Genomic DNA, 18,800 nt, shown 5'->3' on the forward strand with positions numbered 1-18,800 from the left:
GGTTAAGCATCTGACTTTGGCTCAGGTCATGATCTCATGGTTCATGGGTTCGAGCCCGGCATTGGGCTCTGTGCTGACAGCTCAGAGCCTGGAGCCTGCTTCAAATTCTGTGTCTCCCTCTCTCTCTGCTCCTCCCCTGCTCATGCTCTGTCTCTCTGTCTCTCTCGCTCAAAAATAAATAAAATTTTAAAAATTAAATACAGGTTTGTCCAATGTCAAAGCTTGTATTCTAAAAATAATAATAATATAAATAAATGAAAAATAAACAAGAGGGAATTACATTCTCAGACCCAAGCAATGGGAGGGAAGAATGGGGAGCAGTGATTTGCCTTGGCCTCCTACAAACTTCTCCAACCCTACTTCCTGCATCCTGCCCCCCATTTTTTAGGCTCTGTAGCCCTGTAACCACAGAGAGCCCCCATTCCATTTAAAATCTGCCTTGAGGGGCAGCTGGGTGGCTCAGTTGATTAAGCATCTGACTTCGGCGCACATCATGATCTCACATTTCATGAGTTCGGGCCCCGCATCGGGCTCCATGCTGATAGCTCAGAGCCTGGAGCCTGCTTCAGATTCTGTCTCCCTGTCTCTCTGCTCCTCCCCCTCTCCGTCTCTGTCTCTGTCTTTCAAAAATAAATAAATATTTTTAAAAAAAGTTTAAAATCTGCCTCTCCCAGCCCCCCCCCAAAAAAAATAATAAAAAAAATACAATCTGCCTGCAGAGCCCAAATGTGCACCAGGATAGTGGTTCTCTAAACTCTGGTCTCTATAGATTTTTCATACAGTGGAGTTCCTATCAGTCATGGTACCCTTTGCAGAGTACCATGAAATATTGATATATTTAAGTCCAAAATACAGTCTATGATTTATCACAAAACTACGTATTTACTTACTGTATGCTTAAGTTGCTGAGAAATGTTAAATTTAATTAAATTTACAGGCACTAACACACAATATAAAACCACAACCATAAGCCCAAACACCTGTCCACAGAAAAAACAAGCTGTCAAACTAAGCACTGGCGGCTATGTCTGGGTCCATTAATATTCATTTGCTACTTGCTAATTCTTTCTGTCATCTGCTAGCACTGGCCAGTGGACAAGTAATAACAGGTGCCAAAGATTTAATAAAAATGTAGAGGGAAAAAAAAAAAACCTAAAAGCTGGAGAAATTCTATCCATTAACTTAATTTTTCTGGGAATTAGTATATTTCTTCATTCATCCAACAAAGATTGATTGAGCGGTTACCGTGTGCCAGGCGCCGTGCCAAGAGGAGGAGACACAAAGAAGTCAGGTGCAGTCCTGCCTTCCAGAAGGTGGCTAGGAGGCGAGATGGGTGAGAAAATGCTAACAAGGCACGAGGAATGGAGTCTGATGGGCCCTACGGGGCATAGAGCCCAGGGCCAGAGGGGGGTTTCCTGGAGGATAAGCCATGAGACATCAGTCTCGAAGATAAACTCAAGTTATCTAAGCCATCAGAGCATGGAATTTCACAGCCAGGACAATGTTCACGGAAATGGATATGGAGGCGGGACCAGCAGAGAGTTACTAACCTCCACATTTCATGAAATAATAGCCATGCAGAGTATCATCTGCCATTGCCATAACTTTACCATGTTTATTTATTTTTGAGACAGAGAGAGAGCATGAGCAGGGAAGGGGCAGAGAGAGAGAAGGGGACAGAGGATTAGAAGCAGGCTGAGCGTTGACAGCCCAGAGCCTGATGCGGGGCTTGAACTCACGAACTGTGAGATAGCGACCTGAGCCGAAGTCGGACGCTTCGCCGACTGAGCCACCCAGGCGCCCCAGGCATCACTATAACTTTATAGATGAAAGCACATTTTAGTACCAAAAAAAAAGGAAAGAAAAAGAAAGAAGTATACAATTTTAGAAAAAAAAGAGCTGTCCCCCAATTGGTATAAATTCGGTTTGGGAGAAGAACTCATCACATTGTCCTTCTTTGTCTTGTTTTGCTGCAGATTCAAGGAAATATGAGCCATACAGCTGCAGTAGGGAGAGAAGCCGGGGAAGGCACCACAAGCAGAGAAAAGGAACAGGGAGAGAGGTCCTGAGGTCTGGGTTTGGGGGAAATGCGGGGGGGGGGCGGGAGCGGGGGGGGCAGAGCCAACCAGACCCCAGGGCTGCACTGCGGCCTTCCGGGGCCTAGGCACGTCTCCTCAGGGCATGGGGGGTAGGCACTCCTGTATAAAAAAATTACAAATTATATTTTATGATTGTGTTGGTATACAAAAGAATATGATCTTTATCCCTAATAGTTCATTTTTTTTCCTTTTGATGCTAAAAGAAACTAACATATTTCTGTGGGCCCCTCAAAGTATCGTAGGCCTGAGGTGCTTTGCCCATGATGCCTAATGAATAAATAAGTCAGGTATGGACTGTCCTAAAATTTGGGCAGCATCCAATGAGGGGTGGTCCCAAAGGACCTCCACGTCGCCATAATCGCCTCACTGGTTCTGCCTACGGAAAAGTCTGGCCCTGTTTGGAGGGCAAGGCATGTACTCGAGGCAGTTAAGCAATAAAGTCAGTAGATGGCCAAAGAGGTGGTGTCTCTGGTAAATGAGCACAGCCAGGGCTGGATACACAGGAGGACAAAGGGCCACTTGCCAATGGTCAATGGGACAGGCTGGCCTTTCTGGCTTCAGGGACAGTAAGCAGCAGGAACCTACCCTTTCTAGAAACTCTGCCAGATGGCCTAGCATCCTGGGCTCGGCCTGATCTACATTTTGGCGGCCAGGGCCGGACCAAGCCTTCCACAATTCTGAACCCCTCCTCCATCAAGACCCTGCCCCCAATGCCACCTCTATTAAGGACTTGATAAACTAAAGCTAAAATTTAATCCTGCCATCCTTTTTTGTCAAAGTCTCAGGTGTGTGCTTATGGGAGGTGGGGGTTGGGGGCTGGGACATTTTCCTTGTTTCTCCTCAAAGGAAGTCTTTTTTTTTTTTTTTTTTTTTTAATTTTTAACGTTCATTTATTATTGAAAGACAGAGAGACACAGAGCGTGAGCAGGGGAGGGGCAGAGAGAGGGGAGACACAAAATCCAAAGCAGGCTCCAGGCTCTGAGCTGTCAGCACAGAGCCCAACACGGGGCTTGAACTCACGAACTGTGAGATCATGACCTGAGCCAAAGTTGGTCGCCCAACCAACTGAGCCACCCAGGTGCCCCTCAAAGGAAGTCTTATCTAGGATACGCGGGGCCCTGACTGCGGGGACCAAGGTCACTTAAATGCCTGGAGCATTTGAGATCACTGGTGGGGAGATGAGGGAGAAGAGGGAAAAGGAGAGAGACAGAGACAGAGACAGAGAGATAGAGAAAGAGACACAGTAGGAATCCACAGCAGGAGCCCAGTTAATGTTTTTGAAAGCAGCATGCATCTTTACAAATATGTGGACTCTAATATGTTACCCCGATTTTCTTTTTTTTTCTTCTTTTTTTAATGTTTATTTATTTTGAGGGAGAGAGAGACAGAGTGCGAGCAGGGGAGGGGCAGAGAGCCAGGGAGACACAGAATCCAAAGAAGGCTCCAGGCTCTGAGCTGTCAGCACAGAGCCTGATGCTGGACTCAAATTCACAAACCGTGAGATCACGACCTGAGCCGAAGTCCGACACTTAACCGACTGAGTCACCCAGGTGCCCGTGACCCTGATTTTTCTAATTTAGCCTAGGAAAGGGAAGTCCAAAGGCAAATGCATAATAATAAACATGGAGAGAATCCAAATGGACAAAATGTAAATATCTAACTGGAAGAGTGTCTAAGGGAGTAAATTTTCATGCTATCCGCTAATGTCTTCTCCCCTAATATTTTATAGTGAAAAAGTTCAAAGCTACAGGAAACTTGAAAGAACAGTGCAGTGAATGGCTATGTGCCCCTCCCCTAGATTCACTAGTTAGCATTTTGCCACATTTGCGTTTTCTCTCTCTGTATATATGTCTCTGAGTCACGTGTGTGTATACAGGAGTATATTTGTGTGTGTGTGTGTGTGTATTTTCTTCTAAACCATTTCCAAGTAAGTTACAGACATCACCACATTTCACTATGTAACTACCAAGAATAAAGACACACTCCTAAAATAACATCATCACACTGAAGAAATTTAACACTGATGCAACAGTATTATCCAATTTGTAGTCCAATTATCTAAAAATATGTTTTTGTAGCATTTTTATAATCCAGGATCCAATCAAATTCACTCGTTGCAATTTGGTTGCTCTATCTTCTTAGTCTCCATTAATCTAAAAGCGTCCGCTGCCTTTGACTTCTTTTTTTAAGTTTATTTTATTTATTTTGAGAGAAATTGTGAGTGGGGGAGGGGCAGAGAGAGGAGAGAGAGAGAGAGAGAGAGAGAGAGAGAGAATCTCAAGCAGGCTCGAAGCTGTCAGCTCAAAGCCACACGCAGGGCTCTAACTCACAAACTGTGAGATCATGACCTGAGCCGAAACCATGAGTCGGACGGACGCTTAACCGACTGAGCCACCCAGGCACCCCTTGACTTCTTTGTCTTTTTTTTTTTAATTTTTTTTTTCAACGTTTTTTATTTATCCTTGGGACAGAGAGAGACAGAGCATGAACGGGGGAGGGGCAGAGAGAGAGGGAGACACAGAATCGGAAACAGGCTCCAGGCTCTGAGCCATCAGCCCAGAGCCCGACGCGGGACTCGAACCCACGGACCACGAGATCGTGACCTGGCTGAAGTCGGACGCTTAACCCACTGCGCCACCCAGGCGCCCCTTGACTTCTTTGTCTTAATGACCCTGACAGTATTAAGGAGTTCAGCTGGCTGTCCTGTTGGATGTTCTGGGATTTGCTGGTTGTTTCCTTGTGATTATATTCAAACTGTTTGAGAGACGAGTACTACACGGGTGAATTGTGCACCTCCCACTGCACATGTCAAGAATCTATAAGGTCAGTCGCCTCATTGTTCGTGATGCCAAGTTTCATTAATTATTTGGTTAAAGGAATGTCCATCGGATCTCTCCATCGTGAAGACACCTTTTGACCTTTATAATTAATAGTTACACTATCGGTGGTTTTCCCTGTTTGTTTCTTTTTTTTTTATTATTTTATTTTATTTTATTTTATTTTTATTTTTGGGACAGAGACAGACAGAGCATGAACGGGGGAGGGGCAGAGAGAGAGGGAGACACAGAATCGGAAACAGGCTCCAGGCTCTGAGCCATCAGCCCAGAGCCTGACGCAGGGCTCGAACTCACGGACCTCGAGATCGTGACCTGGCTGAAGTCGGACGCTTAACCGACTGTGCCACCCAGGCGCCCCTCTTTGTTTTTTTTTAAGGGCCAAAAGCCATCAACTTCTCTGAGAAAAAACATCTTTCTTCCCCTGTCCCATCACAAACTCCCACTGCCAGCATGGTGGGCGTTGGAACTCATACTGGCATCCAAGAGGCTGTTCCTATAGCAGGAAGCTTAATGATTGTAATAATTAATAATCACGACTGTTAAAAAAGTTATTTATTTATTTACTTATTTTGAGAGAGAGAGAGAAGGAGGGACAGAGAGAGAGGAAGAGAGAATCTCAAGGGGGCTCCACCGTCAGCACAGAGCCCGATGCAGAGCTCGAACTCACAAACTGCGAGATCATGACCTGAGCCGAAATCAAGAGCTGGACGCTTAATGGACTGAGCCACCCAGGCGCCCCAATGAGCATAATTTTCTTAATGTTTCTGTAGCATCTTACAGTTGACAGAGCATTCCTGCACATATTATGGCTTTTTCTTTTTCCCCAAATTTCCTTTTCCGTCCATAAGAAGCTTAGAATCATTCACTCATTTGTTCACCTGTCCATTCATCCTGACCACATACCAGGCAGGGGCTTTCTGAGATGAGAGAGGGGATTGGATCCAGTGAGTGGACAAACACACACATTACAGCACAGCCTAACCAGTATGGCACTGGAGAGATTTGCTCTGGTGTAAGGACCATGGGGATGAAAGGGTCCCACCCAGGAGAGAGTCACAGGGAAGGGGAAGCCAAGTCTCCAACCTGCCCTATCAATTACGTGAGAAAATAGATTTCCTCCTCTTTAAAGCACCGTCAGCTGGGATTTTCATTAAGGTAGCCAATAACGTATACTCTTAGTGGCCTCACATTGCAGGTAAGGAAATTAAGTCCCCAGAAGCCACCTGAGTTTTCCAAATGACACTCAGCCAGTGAGTGCCCAAGGAGGTTCTTGGTCCAGAATGCCTGGTTCCAATCCCCATGCATCTCCGTGGCCTGTGCTGGCTCTTAGGGGAGGAGGCAAGGAGAGCCCTTTCTTTTAAAAAAATTTTTTTTTCAACGTTTTTTATTTATTTTTGGGACAGAGAGAAACAGAGCATGAACGGGGGAGGGGCAGAGAGAGAGGGAGACACAGCATCGGAAACAGGCTCCAGGCTCCGAGCCATCAGCCCAGAGCCTGACGCGGGGCTCGAACTCACGGACCGCGAGATCGTGACCTGGCTGAAGTCGGACGCTTAACCGACTGCGCCACCCAGGCGCCCCAAGGAGAGCCCTTTCAATCCGAGCCTGGGTGCACCCCTGACTCCCCTCCTCTGCACACAGGCAGACGTGGCTAGACAGAAGGAGAATTACCCAGGGACACAGACTCAGGTGGCACAGGCATTGGTCATTTCCTTCCAGACAGCTGAGTGCTGGGCATCTCAGAATAGGGAGGAATTTCATCAAGTCTGGCCTGGCTCACACAGACAGACAGGGGCTGTACCCAGTTAATCAGCCCAAACAGATGAACAGACTGTCTCAAGGCCACAAAGTGCCCCATGAATAATTCCTGTAAATCCAAATCCAATGCCCACGTTTCGGAGGGACTGACTGTGTAAAAGACGGAATGGCTCAGGGAACAGGAGTTAATGGAGGGGAGGACCCCCCCGGGGCCGGGGGGTGGGGGGGTGAGGCCAGAGAGTAGCTCAGTGTAGCAAAGAGCAGGGCTCCCCAGCCTGCTGTGAATTTGAAGTATGGGAGCAATTAGGCCAGAGCTATTTGCAGACAGAAGGAGAAGAGGTGAGCTGAGTGGCTCCATTCCGCGTGCAGGGCTTGACGCCGAGGACTGTCACCCTCAATAAAGGCTGTGAAATGATGTGGACGGTCATCCTTGTGGAGGGCAGGGCCCACAGTCAGCCACATTTACAACGCACCTTCTGAGCTCTGAAAGAGGTATCGCACATACATAAACACGAAGGCTAAGAACTCTAAAAGCTTGGCGGCTAATTGTTCTACTTCACCTTAAATCATTTGATTAGAGAACGCTGATACACCTGTATTTGTGGCGTGTGTGTGTGTGTGTGTGTGTGTGTGTGTGTATGTGTGTCGAGGAGGTAGTGAGAGGGGGGAAACGTGGTGTTTTTGCCAGCATTTGCCTTTTTTTTTTTTTTTTGGTTTTTTCTCCCCCTGCTGTTCTCCACCCCTACAATAAGCTGAGGCAGTGTAAGTTACAATTTATTAGCTGGTTGCTATGGGTTACATCAGCGCTCCACACATATTCCCTTCAGAAATAGTAACATTTAATGTAATGTAAAACAGAACTACTGTATCTCCACTCGCTTGGCTTCTGCTGGCTTGCAACATTGTATCCTTCCCTGCTGAGATCGAAGCCTGGGGAAATTAGCTGGTGCCTTTATTTTATTATGGGGATGGGTGTCTGCCCCACCCCTTGGTTCGTGAAAAACAGAGCTTGCAAACCAAGGGTGTCGGAAGGATCTGGGGTGCCAACTTATAGTGCCAGGCAGTGCCCGGGGACCGAATGCCCGTTTCAGCTCCCTGTTCATTATTTAAGGCAGTCTTCTCGAAGCCGGGTCCCTGTGAGCCCCAGGCCAGTTACCATTTCAGGGAGGCCAGGCATAACTACAGACGGGTTTTATTTATTTTGCCATCTGTATAGCATTCCTAGCAGGCCGGTTAACAAAAATTTGTGGGCTGATACATTTTTAGGATAATATTTAGCCGTAAGAGTCATGTCAAGGGAAACGGTTAAGAGATGGCAGTCATTCGGTTTAAAATAAACACAGCACCAGAGAGGTTGGTATTTTCGGGCCACCTACATTCTCTCTCGTCGGCCCCCGTCTCCATCAGCCACCCAACCTCACCCAGAGCACACGGCCTCCTAAGCGTCTGCTCACACGCTTCTCTCTCTTGCTCACGGAGCCAAGCTGTCTTCTATGTGCAGGTCAGTCTACAAGTGTCTTCTTCCCGGACAGAGTCTACTTCCATAGGAGTAGTGGGGTGGTAGAGAAATTATAGACTCTGGAGCCTGACGGTCTGTGTTCAAAGCCTGACTCTACCACGTTCTGGCTGCATGACCTTGGGCAAGTCACAGCTCTTTGGAGCCCCAGTTTCCGTGTTTAAAAAAAAAATGGGAAAACAGTATTTACTTGCTCTCATATCATGAGGATTAGAGGGGAGACCTGTATGTTAAATCACTTAGCTCAGTGCCTGGAGCATCCAGGGCCCCTACGGGGCCATCCTGCTTACCCTTTCAGTTCTCTGGAACGTGGGATGTTGTTCCCGCTGCCGGAGAGACTCCTGACCAGTGGGTCTGTCTGGACGACTCCTGCCTTCTGTTCAAGCCTCAGATACCACCTCCTTTGTGACACTGCTCATTTACCCGCCTAGTCCCCTGCTTCTGGGCACCGGTTCTCGGCCCCCTCCGCCCCCCTTCTGTTGTAGCGGGTGCACTCTGGATTGTCAGGATCTGCCAGTCTTAGTCCTAGTGGCAGCCACCAGACCGCGGGACAGCAAATGCTGTCGTCTCTGTGGTTCAGATGCCTTCGGCTGCAAGTAACAAAAGATGCAATTCATAACGGCTTAATGACGAAACTTACTATGCCCCATAACAAGGATTGTTCCTCAGTAATGTCACAGATGACTCAGTTTCTCCAGCTGTACGAGGCATTGTATCCAGATCAAAAGGCGATGTCTGCTTCTCTTTTCATGAAGGGAAACACTCTTTCAGAACTCCCTTCTCTGACCCAGTAGACTTACGCTCATGGTTCCGGGCACAATCACGTTGTGTGTCCTTTCTGCAACCAATTACTAGCCCAGGGAAAGGGAATTCCATGAATGGCCCAGTAAAGCACGCGGTCAGGAGTGGGACAGGTTGCCCAACAAAATTTGGGGTTCTGTTACAAACGGAAAAGCATGGGGTCAAGCTTATCCTGAATAAGCAACCACACTGCTTGCTGCAACGGTATCCATTCATTTATCTATTCATTCAACAGATCCTTCCTAAGAACCCACCCTGCTTTAGGCATTGTGCTAAAAGCTGTGGACAGTGGAGAACAAGACACAGAGGCTGGGCCTCTAAAGGAACTAACATCTCGGTGGGGAAAGAGACAACGAACGTGGAAACAGATAAACAAGATAACTATAGATTGTTGTTATTTATTTAAAAAAAAATTGTAATGCTTATTTATTTTTGAAGGAGAGAGAGAAAGACACAGCACGAGCAGGGGAGGGGCAGAGAGGGAGACACAGAATCCGAAGCAGGCTCCAGGCTCTGAGCCATCAGCACAGAGCCTGACGCGGGGCTTGAACCCACAAACCATGAGATCATGACCTGAGCCAAAGATGGACGCTCGACTGACTGAGCCACCCAGGTGCCCCGAGAAGGGAACATTTGATGCAGCACGGACCACAAGCCAAGTGAAGATGAAGGGGGAGGATATTTCAGGCAGAGGGACCAGCCAGTGCAAAGGCACAGAGGCAGGAATGAGGTGGCTGTGCTGCTAGAGCAAAGTCTGTGCTAATGACAGATCAAAAGTGGCTCCTGGAACCTAGCCCATCTCCTGCCCCAGGCTGGAAACAGATCACTGGCAGTCACCCTAGCTTCCTGGAGCCTCTCCTGCCCAGACATGCAGCCCCACCCAGGTCAGAGGCACAGCTGCTGAGTCCATAGGACAACGGGCTCGGCTGTGGGCTCGGCTTCGTGAAGAGACGGAACACTGCCACGGTTTTGATGCAGAACGTGCCAACGGGGTCCAAGGCTTTGGGCACTGCCTAGTTTAGGTCAGCAGACGTTGCCTCTGCCACGCCTACCGGGGGGGTATAAAAAGACAGGTGCGAGGTAACCACGGAACTACTTTCTCTGTGTCTTCTCTCCGGTCTCCCCAGCATTGTGGCAGGCTGGGCCAACGGCTGGGCAGTGCCTGAGAAGGCAGGGGCTGGTGTTCGGGACTGTTGGCAACAGCCATCCCCCTCTGTCCCCCTTGCTAGAACCTAGCTGCCGGGTGGACACAAGCATCGATGGATGACCTGGGTCCTCAAACCTTCTTCCATTTTTGAGACTGGTCATCCCCCTTCTCGCCTCCCCTTGCTGACAGCCAAAACCTCTCCCAGGATTTTTCCCCGCTCCTGCCAGGTTCAAGCCAGTCATGCGTATCCCAGCCTGGCCAGGCCAGAGAGCGGTGGGGTCTCCGTCCTCCTTCCTCTGTCAGCAGTGACACCTGGTACGTGCTCAGGGGGCTTCCTCTGGAGGCTGGGCTCTTCCCTTCTGCTTCCAGAAGGGAAGTGCTTCTCTGCCATTTCCCTAAGATGTGGCCACTAGACCCATCTGAAGTCTTGGTTTTCTCTGAAGCTCCTGTGAAACGAGAGTAGGCTCACAGGTGCCCGGATGACTCCAGATCCATACCAGTTCCCTGTCCCTGGCTCGCTACCCCAGGACACCAACCTGCTCAGTGTTTTTTTCACGCCCACAGCCTCCTGGACGTCCCCGAGGACGTCTCGCCCATGTCTGCAAACTGCATGGCTTTCCTGGACCTCTGGCTCCTGGCAGGCTGCTTGAGGCAGGCTGCTGTCCAGTGTGACAACACCACAGGGCCCTAGAGCAGGGGTGCCCGGCATCTGGGGGGCTGGGAGTTTGGTAAGACACCCCAGCCGTCTGCTGGCGACTAGCTACCACACTAGCCGGGACCCCTGCTTCCTTCTGACTTGGAGATGTGCTGCTGAGTCCTTTCTACCTAAGGGTAAGCCAGGTCCTGGGGGCTCCACATTTGGATTTTGCCACCAATCTCCCCACCTCCCTCCTCTCCCTGTCCAGAGTCTGCAGGCAACCCTAGCTGTGGGCGCGGTGGGGTTTCTCCCCTGGGGCTTCCGAGATCCAGGTGGGAAGGGGTGGCAGAAGAGGTCCCTCCACCATCAGACGTATCTAAATCTTGGCTCTTTCTGCAGCCTGCTATAGAATGGTAGTTTCAAAGGGAGCGTAGAGGTCGAGCTCAACTAGCTCATTTTGCAGATGAGAAAACAGAGGTCCAGAGAGACAAAGTCGGTGAGCGCCGGACGTGGGCCACAGAACCCACGGCAGGCCAGGGCTCCCCATGTCTCCTGATTCTCAGTCGAGGTCTCTGTTCACTGGGTCTTCTGCCCTCCCCCCTTCAGAGTTTTATGAAAGGTCCTTTTAGATCGGAACACCTCTTCCATCAGTCCCCACGCCCCCTCCTCCCAAACTTGCACGGCATCGTATGAGGAGCGTCGCCGTGAGCGGTCCCCCCCTGGTTGGTCTTGAGGATGAGGACCACCTGTGGCGCTGTCTCTTCTAGCACACATAGGGGAACCAGCACATATGTATGGAATCAGATTACGGCCCCACTTCCATTTTCTCCTTATTCTATCGCGTAGTAACAGGAGTACCGTGAAACACAAAAGTGCCTATTTTCTGCTCAATTAGGTGAGGCACACTTAGATTGTTGTTTTTACCGCAAAACCTAGACAGCTTTTAATAGGCTATGTGCTGTGACGATGGCCCCCCCATAGGAACCTGTAACAACTCCAGAAAGCGCGCTCTGTGCCACATTTGGGGAAATGCTGTGGACGCACGGACAATCGGGGGCTTCCTTGCTCTCCCCCTGGGGCCTCTGGTTTGCTGGGACGGCCAAAGCTCTGACTAGTATCAGGGAGATGAGTATTCCTCCAGCTCGGCAGAACTGCCTCTCCACGGCCTGGGCCTCAGGGCTGCTGCGGGGCAGGGCAGAGCCCAGATCACCCCATTTGTACAGGTGGGGCTTCTAGTTGGCCGAGACATTTTCCCCTCTCTGCTCCCCACTTCCTGGAACAGAGTTTAAGGAAGCCAGCTGGGCTTTTGGCCCAGGAGACAAGACATGAAATGAAACCTGTCTTCTGACAGGCATCTCCTGGCTTTCCTTCAAGTGGGATTTTGACTGTAGGATCGGGTTTAAACATTGAATTTCAATTTTGTACACACACACACACACACACACACACACACACACACAGGCCCTGGGGCACTGGGGCATTTGAAACGAACACCAGCCCAAGTCCTCTACCTGCCCAGTGTTGGATTAAGCTGCTTAGGTCTGTTTCCACCATCCTGTCTTTCAAATATTTATGTGGCAGATTATAGGCAAGCTTCAAAGGCAAGGAAATGCAAATCTGTTCCATAAATCATAGAATAACACAGCTGCTGTCTTCCTCGGAGTGACAGCTTACGAATGCCAGCATTTCTGTCTACAGAGGGGTGGTTGGAGGTGGGCTTTTTACTCTCAGCCAGGACCTGTGTGTGTGTGTGTGTGTGTGTGTGTGTGTGTGTGTGTGTGTTGGAGGTAGAGGAGGGAATGGGAGTACTTAAGATATTTGCCTTTTGGGGCGCCTGGGTGGCGCAGTCGGTTGAGTGTCCGACTTCAGCCAGGTCACGATCTCGTGGTCCGTGAGTTCGAGCCCCGCGTCAGGCTCTGGGCTGATGGCTCAGAGCCTGGAGCCTGTTTCCGATTCTGTGTCTCCCTCTCCCTCTGCCCCTCCCCCGTTCATGCTCTGTCTCTCTCTGTCCCAAAAATAAATAAATGTTGAAAAAAAAATTTTTTTAAATAAATAAATAAATAAATAAATAAAAGATATTTGCCTTTTTGCAGAATAGCAGATTTTGTTTGTATTTGTTTTCACTAATTTCCCAGCAGGTAAGGAGTCCTATGGAACTTATGTGAAGTAAGGAGTTAACTAATCCTAACACACTGTGGAGGGCTAGGACCTCTCCAGGGATCTGAGGCCTCTGGGAGTTAGAGATGGGAGTAGCTTTCAGTTCTGGGGAAATGCGCCTATAACGGAAAGTAAGGTTGGGGGGTGGGATGGGTAGAGAAGTCGGTAGGCAGTAACTTTGAGAATTCCAAAACGAATTTAATTCGGTCTAAATGTGTGAAAAGGAAATTGTGCATTGCAAATAGTTATGCACATTAAGCTCTGCCCCCAGGGTCTTAACAATCTGCCAGGGGAGGCCCCAGTATGCTAAAGATTAGGCTTTCGAGGGCTCTGTTCAGCTGTTGCCATGAACACATAGTTCTGGTACAATGGTGTGCAGTGACACATTAACATCCACCAAGACCAACACTGGGGTTTATGGGCCTTGTCCAGCAGCCGGTTCTGGCCTGTTGTCATCTTGTGTGACCATCTGGGGAGGGCTACAGTCAACAGTGTGCAGAGGCCCAGGGGAAGGGGCGTAGAAGAGGAAATGTGTCAGGAAAAGGTTTGCTGGGTATTAGTCAGGATTCTGTGGCAAGTGACTCAAACTAACTTGGGCAATAGAGGGATTGTCTGGGTCACAGAAAGGAGTACTGAATAAACAAATCCTGGGAAAGGAAGGGCTGGAGGGAGCTGGGTTTGGAAACAGCTGGAAGAGACTGGAACACTGCCAGGGCTCTCTTCCATCACCTGTCTTTGATTTTTTTCTGTGTTGGTTCCTAACATGGCTGGCAACCACTAGCGGATTTTGTATTTAACACCTTTTGCCTCCAGCATGTCCTATTTTGAATAATCCCAGAGAAGAACTACAATTGGCTCAAATGGGGTCAGGTGCCCATGCCTGGGCCAATCAGCTGTAGGGAGAGGGTGTGGGGTCATGTAAAAACATGGCAGCTCTTAGGGCTGTCTTACTAATAAGGGGAGGCCTTCCTAGCAAAAGGGGTGGGGAAAGCTTTGGGCAGACAATCCAATAACCATTCTCCTATTCCAGCCACAAGAGCATTGAAAAAAATAGAACAGACAAAGCAGTGAAAGGGGGCCAGGAAAGATAGTGTGATAAATTAGTTACATCTGGAATTTCACTGACTTCTTCCTTGAAACTCAGTGTTCCACAGGATTCCTTGATGGCACTAATTTCTCCTGGCTCTCCTTTTTATTCTTTCTCCTTGATTGCCCTGGATCCTCCCCTTCTCTGCATTGAGGATCCCTTCAAGATTCCAGTCCTTTGCTCCCCTGCTTCTAGAGGAGACCAGTAGACAGCTTCCTCCCAAATGCATAAAAAGTCTTCCTGTCAGGACCCTCCCTTTATCTTTCAAAAGAAATCTATACTGGAAAATTCATTCGTCACCTTTAACACTTTGCTAGTCAAAGTTTGGTCCCCAAACCAGTCACACCAGGATCCCTGGGAACTTCCTGGAACTGCAGAAACTTGGGACTTGCCCCAAACTGCCAAATCCATTTACATTCTAACAAGATGAGCGGGGAAGTTCGTTAATTTGAAATGCATTACTTTAACCAGTTGCAAACTGAACTCATAACCTTTCTGCTCTCCATGCTAAAATGAATATTTATCTACAGTTTTCCCAGCAGGTCAAAAGCAACCACTTTAAGAAGCCCAGACTCATGACAAACCTCAGAGTCATTTTTTTAAATACTTTCTCGTCCTCCGTACCTATATCCAATCTGTCATTAATTTGCACTTGTTAATCCCACTGTCTCATTGGTCTGCTTTTCTTAATCATGCCCTCATCGCCTACAGCAGGCTCTAATAAAAGCATTTGCCAGTCAGCCTCCTCATTTATAAATTTTTTAAATGGGTCTGATAACACTAGACCTAATTTACACATTTTCGTATTATACAAATTTAATGTGTAATTATCTTCATCCTTACAGGTAGGTGTAGTTTTCAACCACAGCTTTGTGAAACAGTTGCAGGGAATGTATCGCAAACAATACATTACGAATCATAGAGTGCCGTGACTTAGGACGATTTTGCTGATGAACATAAGCAGGAACTTTGCTCTGTTTGTCGCAAGCCCACCGACGTCACTGTTCCCAATCAGTAAAGTGTTGGTAGCCCTCCATGGTTAGAGTTTGGTGCAGAGGTAATAAACTCAATGTGAGAATTCTCATTTGACGGTCCTCTTCCAGTCCCTGCTCAAACTCTCTCTCTCAAAAATAAACAAACACTAAAAACAAGAAATTATTACATAATAGCTGCAGGTATAATATATAGATCACATATATCTATATATTACAGCTATTTTACATATCAGCTTTTATTTGTATTATATCATCCTGGGGTCATGATCTCACAGTTTGTGGGTTCGAGTCCCAGGTGGGGCTGTGTGCTGACAGCTCAGAGCCTGGAGCTTGTTTCGGACTCTGTGTCTCCCTCTCTCTCTGCCCCTCCCCCACTTGCACTCTTTCTCTCTCTCTCTCAAAAATAAATAAACATAAAAAACAAAAGACCCAGTTCTGTGGCCTTTTAGGTGTTCCCACAGGACATTTCATGAAAAGCTTATATGAACGAAACAATAATATTCTAAAGTCAGAATTCTGCTAACCATCCAATCGGACTCAGGAGGACAAGACCCCTCTGACTCAGCAACTGTACCCCAACTGGTGAGGAATGGAGCCCAGGTGAGAGGGAAGCACTTTCTGGATTCTTATATCCTATTCCCGCAAGGTGGACAGATGTGGGATGGTCAGAGCCATCTGACCTTGTATTTAACCTTGGCTAGTGATGGGTCTCAGCAATGACATATTCACCCAAGACGACCATCTGGCGCTTCAAGGGATTTTGAACCAAGAAGCAAGCCCTGTCCTGTCTGATGGCAGAGCTGGGCACACGTGTGCCTAGAATGACTGGCATCCGGGCTTCCAGCCTTGAGAGGAAAGCCACCTGAGGAGACAAAGCTGCCTTGCCGCAAGCAGGAAAGAGGGACAAGAAGTGCCTCGAGAGCCTCCAGTCCTACTGGCCAGTGATGCCCAATCCTATTTGTTCCCCCTCTGGTTTGGGTTATGAGTCCACAGAGTCTCTCTATTGCTTGAGCTGATCAAAGTTAAATTTCTGTCATCTTTTAGACCAAAACTGCGTGCAAAAAATTTGTTTTCACGTTTATTCATTTTTTTGAGAGACAGAGACAGAGCGCGAGCAGGGGAGGGGCAGAGAGAGCAGGAGACACAGAATCCAAGGCTCTGCGCTGTCAGCACAGAGCCCAACGCGGGGCTCGAACCCCGGAACCACACGATGGTGACCTGAGCCGAAATCAGACGCTTAACCGACTGAGCCACCCAGGCGCCCCTAGACCAAAACTGTTTTAAACAAAGCACTAAGGCAGGCAGCATAATTATAGAGCTCGATGAAATCAAAGAAATGGAAGCAACAGGAAACCTGGAGGAAATGCCATAATTCCCAGGAACAAAATAACCAGGGGGAGTAAAATTTGCAGTCTTGGAAGTCCACATACGCTCCAGGGTACAGGGTTGGATCTGAAAACAATGACCTTGGAATTTTAGCTCAGGAAGACACATGCGACTCGGAGGTGCCGTGAGCCTTGGAGGATGGAAAGGGACGGCAGCAACAGAAGGGGAGGAGAGGGCGACCACGTGTGAAGACGAGAACACGTGCGTGGAAGTGCACAAAATGAGGGTAGAGACGGTCACGGAGATGACGAAAAGAGAAAGGGAAATGAGACCGTGGCCTGGGCTCCAGGGCATAGAACCAGAGGTAGGGAACGGATGGCCGGGTTCCTGAGCAGTGTCACAGGCTGCGTGCTGGGCTCGCTCACGGGGGGCAAAGGTCGGGGTTTGAAAGGACAGCGAGCCGCCCCAAGAAGCAGCCAGGCACAGGCCCTCTGGGGCAGGAACCACACTAGGTGCCAGACGGATCAACGCAGGAGCAGACAAACACGGGCTCAAGGTCACCCTTAGGCCAGAAGCCACGTGACATGCGCGAGTGAGATCTGGAAAGAGAGCATAAGGGTGGGACACCGGCGGAGGGAGGAACCCAGGGGCACGTGGGGTCCCGGCAGACGGCCGTCTGCTGCCAAAGCGTCGCTTTTCTGCTGCTTGTCCACGAGAACGTGGCTCTGCCCTCGGGCTCGGAGGCTCAGCCAGTCTTCCGAGGACACATGTGACCGCGCTGGCGGGCACAGGAGCAAGATCCAGGGGAGATCGCGAGGAATCTCATCCTACCAGACACAGGGGGTCTGATAAATTCTCCTCGTGCCGCTGACACTTCCATCTTCCCTAATTTAAAGAAAGAAACAAGAAGTGCTCCCCTGAACTCACTCTGGGCGTCCCGCCCTGCAGATGTGTAGTGACAGAGACCCTGAGAGGAACCAGCCTTTGAAAAAACTGAGGCCATCGAGGGCCCGACCAGATGAGGGCCTTGAGCCCCCCGGGATAACAGGTTTTAGACATGTCCAGATAAGGGTTAGAGATATCCGGAGAGTAGATCTCCAGGAGCAGAGACTCACAGGGAGCACACAGCTCCAGAGGAAAGGGAGGCTAACGGGGGCTAATTGGGACTCATTGTGTGGTGCTAACCTGCGATCGCAAGAAAGCGGAGCTCAGATTGTACTTTACTTCCAAATTTGCAGTCGAGGTGGATCATCAGACTGGAAAAGGCAGGATTAATGCTGATGAGAAGGAATGAAGTCACATATAACGGCCACAAGCCAACTTCACGTACCCACTGAATACCTAACGGCCCCAGCAGGATTTGGCCCCCTCAGAGTGCTCCTTAGATACTTCCAAGCCCAGGGTGCTAGGCTCCAAAGGTTTGTCCACCACTTCAAATCCCCCCCTGTCGGTAATGATTCTCAAGAACCTAGCACTCTGCAGGCCACAGCCAGTCAGCTCTGCTGTTGCTACGAGTACACGTGCCCCAGCGTGAGGGGTGCTGACGGCATTCTCTCAACCCCCCCAGAGTGCAGCAGAGACCAACTGACCTCCTTCTAGAACACAAGCTGCACAGGGGCAGGGGGTTTGTCTGTCCCTCCCCCTCCCCCGCTATATGCCATCAGGGTGTAGAATAGGGTCTAGCAGATAGCAGGAGCTCAGGAAATCATACTCGTAACAAGTGTTTCCTAAGCATTCCAAAACTAAAGAAGAAGGAGACAGAGAATAATAACAACTGTTAAAAGATGTTGCTAACTTGGGGGTTCTCAGGCCCAGATTTAGGAATGCCTGTGTACAAATTACAAAAAAAGTACGCTCTTGAGCAGGCCCATGGCTTCGCATGTAGAAAACGCCTTTGCGGAAAGGAAAGGGCTCATTGGTCTGACAAAATAGAAAAAGAAGCTTCCCCTTTGCCTGTCCGCCAGGTGGGCAGGGAATATACCATGATCACGAAGGTGGTTTTCCCAGGGCGAGGCTTTATCCATTGCACTCCGGATGTGCTGACCCCTGCGATTTCCCCAAATGTGGGAAACTCGACTGTGTAATTTGTGGTAGTGGGGGACTGCGTTCGTGCTTTCCCCTAAAAAACAAAAAAAGGAAGAAAACCCCACTTGGTGGGCACAGCCTGGGCAGAGGGCTTGTTTAGTAGGTGTCAACTCTGTGTAAAGAATAAGGCTTGCCTTAAGAGAAGAAAGGAACAGAGAAGAACTACGAACACAACCATAAAACGAGTAACAAGTACATACCTCTCAATAAATACTCTGAATGTAAATGGACTAAATGTTCCAATCAAAAGACAGAGGATGATGAAATGGATAAGAAAGCAAGATCTATCCATTTCCTGCCTCCAAGAAACTCATTTCAGGCCTAATGGCACCTGCAGATTGAAAGTGAAGGAATG

General features: G+C 48.8%; 1 pseudogene; it reads left to right on the top strand.

The window, feature by feature from the left end:
- The first annotated feature begins 18,327 nt into the window (after positions 1 to 18,327).
- Positions 18,328 to 18,482, top strand: LOC121027931 (uncharacterized; annotated as a pseudogene).
- Positions 18,483 to 18,800: the final 318 nt, after the last annotated feature.

This window comes from Herpailurus yagouaroundi, unplaced genomic scaffold (genome assembly GCF_014898765.1).
Source record: "Herpailurus yagouaroundi ecotype Mexico unplaced genomic scaffold, PumYag 77, whole genome shotgun sequence".
Classification (NCBI taxonomy): domain Eukaryota; kingdom Metazoa; phylum Chordata; class Mammalia; order Carnivora; family Felidae; genus Herpailurus; species Herpailurus yagouaroundi.